The sequence below is a fragment of the Ipomoea triloba genome, chromosome 2 (genome assembly GCF_003576645.1).
Source record: "Ipomoea triloba cultivar NCNSP0323 chromosome 2, ASM357664v1".
Classification (NCBI taxonomy): domain Eukaryota; kingdom Viridiplantae; phylum Streptophyta; class Magnoliopsida; order Solanales; family Convolvulaceae; genus Ipomoea; species Ipomoea triloba.
The window spans coordinates 2,749,738-2,755,986 of NC_044917.1; the positions used below are offsets into that span (position 1 = coordinate 2,749,738).

Genomic DNA, 6,249 nt, shown 5'->3' on the forward strand with positions numbered 1-6,249 from the left:
TTTTTTTTTTTTTTTTTTTTTTTTTTTTTTTTGGTTTTGTAATTTGTTTTTTTTTTATCTTTTTCTTTTTTTTTTCTCCACACTCAATTTTTTCTATCTAATCACACCCGTAAAATCTCCTAAAAAATTCACCACTATCGAGGAAGGCCTTAGAGCATCCTTATCCGTGGGGATATTTCGCGAGCCTTAGAGCATCCTTATCCGTGGGGATATTTCGCGAGCCTTAGAGCATCCTTATCCGTGTGGATATTTCGAGATTATTGAGAAGTTTTTGTATGTGTGATTAAGAAAGAAAAAATGAGAAAGAGGAAAAAAAAATAAAACAAATATAATTTTAAAAAAATAAACAAACTGAAAGTCTGGACAGATATTACATGTAACAGGGTCAATAGTATTCAAAAAAAAAAAAACAAACTGAAAGTCTTGGTGCCTGCACGCACATCAATAAATGCAACACTAATTATTTTTTCTTAGGAATCCAAATATCCCAATGCTTTGCAGGAGCTCCAAAATCATTATCTCTCATTCTCTTTATCATATCACGGTGTATGATGCACTGACAATATATAACCAAGTATTATCATATCCCTTGATAGGGATACTCTAACTCATCATAAATTAAATAAAAGAGGTAAGTACACAAAAATATCACTAGATAGATGGTTGTGATACCATGTGATAGTATGAACATTGATATGGCATTCACAATAAACAAGCCTTAAATAAGTTTGTAGAGCATGAAGGCATGAAGCAGTTAAAACCTGAACCACAAGACTATACGATGAGTTTAACTTACTCAGTCATCCTCCCATATAGAAAAGTCACTACATGCCATCTGAATACAAGGTGCTTGACAAATTAAACATGTATTATTTATATGAAACTTCTATATTATCAATAAATACTAGTATTACATGCATGTATATAATCATTATTGACGAAAATTGATGAATAACCTCATTTGAGGATTAACACTCCACGCGGTGCCATGGTTGATTATTAGGTCCTCCTGGAATCCAACTCCATGATGGTGGTGAGATTCATGGGATACATATACTCTGAGGTTCCGGTCAGGATCTGCTGCACAATAATCCTGCATGCCCTTTCCGACGGATGGAATGCATCCCAGAATACAAATACGTCTCGGTCCGGGCACAAGTTGGATATCGACGTGCATAGCCCGATCCCGTTATAAGGACCTTGCCCACAACATGCTATCTTCGATGTCACGAACCCTATAAATGCACCATAGACGGATTAAGTTATGAATATAACTTGACTATAATGTAAACTATTTAAATCAAATTAAATTATATTTGTGTGGAGTGTAGAGACAACTTCAGCCAAGTTGATCAAACACAAAGGAGTAAATCTGTATAATTACCGTATGCTTGGGGTTGTAGATGATGTCCATGTTCATTTTGAAAGTGTTGGTATCAATGAAAACATCGGCGCCGAGCTCGTTGTTGAGTTCCACAATTAGCTGACGCAGCTGGGGGTTGTACAAGTTGGCAGCCCGTTGCAGTTCCAGTGCACACGCCCCTGTTGGGCTCCTCAGCGCCAGCTCTCCCGGCACGCACCCTATTGGTCCTGTTCCTGTCACCAGCACCCTTCTGCCTCCCAAATCATACACTTTCTGCATCACAACCAGTCATTTTTCACACTAATTATAACCAAAATACTACACAAGATACTACATACTCACAAGTCACAAGGCATTAGATGAAAAAAAAATAAAAAAAGAGTTTAAACCATGAGTTATCTTAACTAAGTTGGTCAGATTTCTGATTTAGTTACTACAATGTTCTAAGTTCAGTCTTCTTAGTTTGAGCACAAAGACAATTTTAAATAGTAGTTACGAATTTTTCACTGATTCAGAAAAAAAGTTTATAATGATTACCTGAAGAACTTTGCGGTACTCAGAAAGGATGTAGCGGATGTAGTCGGGAAGGGAGAACTGACGAGATCTTGCGGAGTATGGAACCAAGTAGTAGTTGTTAAGGAAATCGTTTGCGCCGAGGGTGATGAGCACCAGAGCGTCGTTGACCAGCTGACGCGTCCCTTCTGCCCCGATAAGTTGACTCACCCGCATCTGATACTGTTCGAAGTACTCCAATTGTTTCCCAATATGGATTATGTTCAGCTACAAGTCAAGATTTTTTAATAAGTTTATCACGTCCAACTAAAAGAGTTTAAATTAATAGTAAAATCGTACCAAACAAAATTAATTACGTACAAATTCAGAGCCGGTGTCATTGAGGATGCCCGCTCCGCCAGAAGCAAAGTTGGCTCCTCCGAGCAGCCTGTCCCCTTTCAGCATTGGGCTCAGATACGGCTCTGCAACCGCCAACCCCAACCGCTCACCTAAAAAATGTAACCAACATAACTAACATAGCATAATATAAATGTATATTCTCACTATCAGTATAAACTTACTAATGATATCCGGAATGTTGAGCCCATTGGAGAATCGGCCGGCTGGGCGATGAGTCGGGGAGTCAATGCCATAAGGCGGCGCGTCGGCCCGGGAAGTGGTGGCAAGGTAATTGTTGTTGCCGTTATCGACAAGCGAATCGCCGAACACGAAGAAGGCCCGAGCCTCGGCCGACGGAGCCACGCTGGAAGCCGCAATCAGAAGCAGCAGGGCAAGAACACCAACACCGTAACCGGCCATGATACAACAATTAATAGTACTATGTTTGTATTGAGAGATCCTACGAGAGAACGAGTGATCTGTGTTGTGGTCCGATGCTCTGCAAGTGTAATGCGGAGGAGATCCTTATATACAAGGGGATGGAGGTGAGTATAGTGTGATCGGAGTGTGCGCAAAACTCCCGCATTGTACAGAGTTTGGCTGAGTGTCGCGTCGGAGCCCGGAGCAGGCCCTGGGTAGGCTTTTGCACCGGACCCCCAATTTTTTGTGGTCCCATATTTCAAAAATAAAATTTTATAGGTATACACTACACACTACACAATTCCAAAATCTCATGTTCTCAGCAGCAGGACGCAAACCGCAGACGGCTCAACTTATTACGATAAAGTATATTGCTTGTGCATATGTCTTGTAGTCCAGCGGCATAATTGTAACTTCTCAAACGAAAGTTCTCATGTTCAAACTCAGTATGGGAGTATTGACTTATTTATCTAATTTCAAACAAACCATTGTATACCTAACACTTAATGAAATAATGTGATATTGCCCTTTCTCAAATAATCCTTTTCGTACAATTATATACCTAACATTTAATGAAATGATGTAATATTGCCCTTTCTCAAATAATCCTTTTCGATTCGAATCTTAAAAATTCATGAGAAAGTGTTTTGCTATCTTTTGAGGTCTTATCTGACATTAAAACTCGGTATTACTTTAACAAATTATATACCACGTCACAAGTCTGAATCTTTAGGGAAAATTTGTCATGAATATACATGAATATAATCGGTCACATCTCATTACCTTTCGAGTGAATTACATCATTACGTACTTTAGAGTTTAGACACAAGTTTTAGTTATACACTATTTGAAGAGTTTTTTCCTTTTTTAACATCCTGATTGAGTAATCAAATTTCTTTCACTTAAATTATAAGTCATTAATAGAAGCAATCTCAATTTTAATTAGACTAATTTGAACCTTACTGATATATTAGTATGTTTGTATGGGTATGAAATGGCTCGTGGACTGTGACTTGAGACCATCGTCCCATTGTTGATCAACACCATAAAAACTTCATTATTTATTTTAGTTTGTATAATTGTTTATACACTTTTTTTTTCACATTTGAATTTAAAAAGTAACAATTTCATTATCTATACTAATTTAAAATAATATTTGACCTTCCTCCTTTAATTAAGTTGTGTCACGCTTGCAGCATGATTGTGTAACTCCAAAACAAAACCAGAACCATTTCTTAATTCACGTAAGCATGCATGCTTATTGCAGCAGTATCGTAAGGAATCAAACCAATTGTATTATATGCATATTCCCCCATTGATACGACATTCACGTTCGGCAATTAACGTTAACGAACTTATCCCATTAAACTTTAAAATTATTAAACAAATTAAATATCACAATTGTCGTGTTCAATACAATACAAAATAAGTTATAGTCATGACTAATGACCACAACTTCCACAATGCCATCCAAAACATAAGTCAAGGTAAAAAAGATGGCCAAATAGATAAAACGTGATTCTTATACTTGAAATTCACAAGTTTAATTTTGTTTTTCAATAAATTCTCAGTCGAATTCGCGCATATAATCTTTCTAGTGTGGTTTATTTCTTATATTTAATTTGCAAGGTAACACATGAATGATTTTACTCTATGCAAAGTCCTAGATAGTGATAGTTGTCTTTCTTCGTCACCAAATAAATAAATAAATAAAAACAAGTCAATGATAGCTTATTTGTTTTGGATGTCAAGTTACACCTAAAGATGCATGATTGAATCTTAATAGTTATAATGTGAAGTTTTACTCTTTTGTAAAGATAATTTTTTATGAATACTAGATACTAGTCCTTTTATTTGACTATTGAATCACTGTAATTTAAGTTTTCAATAATTTATATAGGATCATGAATTCATGATATATATAAAATGAGAGATTTTACCTTTTGGATAAAAAAGTCAAGTGAACCAACTAAAATAGTACTTTCCAAGCGCAGCCGACGATGTTGGGTAGTTTGACAGTTTCTGTTTATGAACAGTAATACGGTGTCGGTTTACTTTACACGCGTTGTTTTATTCTCAAATGGGGCACCCATTGAATTCAACGTTGTTTTGGCAACGTGGGGAGATTAATCCACTAACTAAAACCCTCTTTTTCATAATTCATAGATACAGTGGCCAGTGGGGGCTAATGATGAAAGCCGACATCTAGGCGGCTAATTAGAGGAATAATCTCTTGATTTAAGGAGACATTAGGGGAGTTTAATAATATGAATTCTTGTTGTCGGTGTATGATTTTGAAATGAGTGGCTGGTGGCCACTCCCTCCCATGGGAGGATTTGAACTAACCATGGTTAATTAGAGTTAAATTGTGTGGTCACTCAACACATATTTGATATTTAAGGACATCTCTAATCAAGGAAAAAGAGGGAGAAAATAAATGGAGGAGAACAAAGTTTATTCTTTGGGCTATAGTATGAAAAATGGCGGATTGGAACGTGGAAAATTTGGACTAACCATGGTTTGAATTTGAATGGGCTATAGTATGAAAACTGAGATTGTGGATGGTTGTCATGTGATGCTAAGACTGTTGTGATTGTGCAATTTGTGACACTGTGTGAGAGTTGTCTATAATTAAGTGTCATTGTTGTGCTATTGGCTATTGCACATGTTCTGTATCAGAATAAGAGTGTTGGGTTGTTGCAATTTCCAAATGAAGTACCATGTCATGGGACATTAGGTTTCTTCCATTCAAGATTACATGATTCTAAGTAAAAACAAACGAATTATTATTATTAAAAAAAAAACCTTAATTGGTCAAACACTTATATCGCTACTTCCGATTATTCTCTTTGACATAGTGGGCACCTAATGTTGATTTGTATAATATTGGTTATTATTACCAAAAAAATAAAGTGCAATTAATTCAATAATTGTTAATGAGTATTACACAAGTATGACTTTATATTACATAAATAACTGTATTTATTTATTTTTAGAAAGGGACGTTCCATTAAGACTTTGTTTTTTCTTCTTTTTTGAGGAAATGTTCCATTAAAGACTTTTAATTACTGTATAACAAAAGATACTTTCAACTACTGTCATGATTAACAAAAAAATCAACTAATACTTTGCAACATTATGTCCTAAAAGTACATCAATAGTTTCCGAAAAAAAATGGTTACAATTAAAGTCGATTTGATGGAATTAAACTGATAGATTATTAAATTGTTACAATTAAGTATTAGTCGGTAAATCTAGAGTTAAAACTAGTAAAACATGTTGACGTGTCATTTTTTTAAAATTAATTTATTTTAAAATAATGGTTGCCATAAAAGCCAATTGTCTCTTTATATTCTTCAACGATTTTTTTCATCCAAATCTAGACGAAGAAATTGCCGGCCCAGCTTGTTGTCTAGTTTTGTTTTAATTTTATTTTTTTTATTTACTGGATAAAATTTATAAGTTGATGCGTTTAGTGATACTATTTTTTTAATAAAAAATTTAACGTCTTAACTTTTTTTTTTCTTAATTATAAGAAGTTGTGGACATATTGTACCCTCTTCCTATAGTTAATA

General features: G+C 35.1%; 1 pseudogene; it reads right to left on the reverse strand.

Moving 5' to 3' along the window:
- Window positions 1-860: 860 nt before the first annotated feature.
- Window positions 861-2,686, reverse strand: LOC116011402 (annotated as a pseudogene).
- Window positions 2,687-6,249: the final 3,563 nt, after the last annotated feature.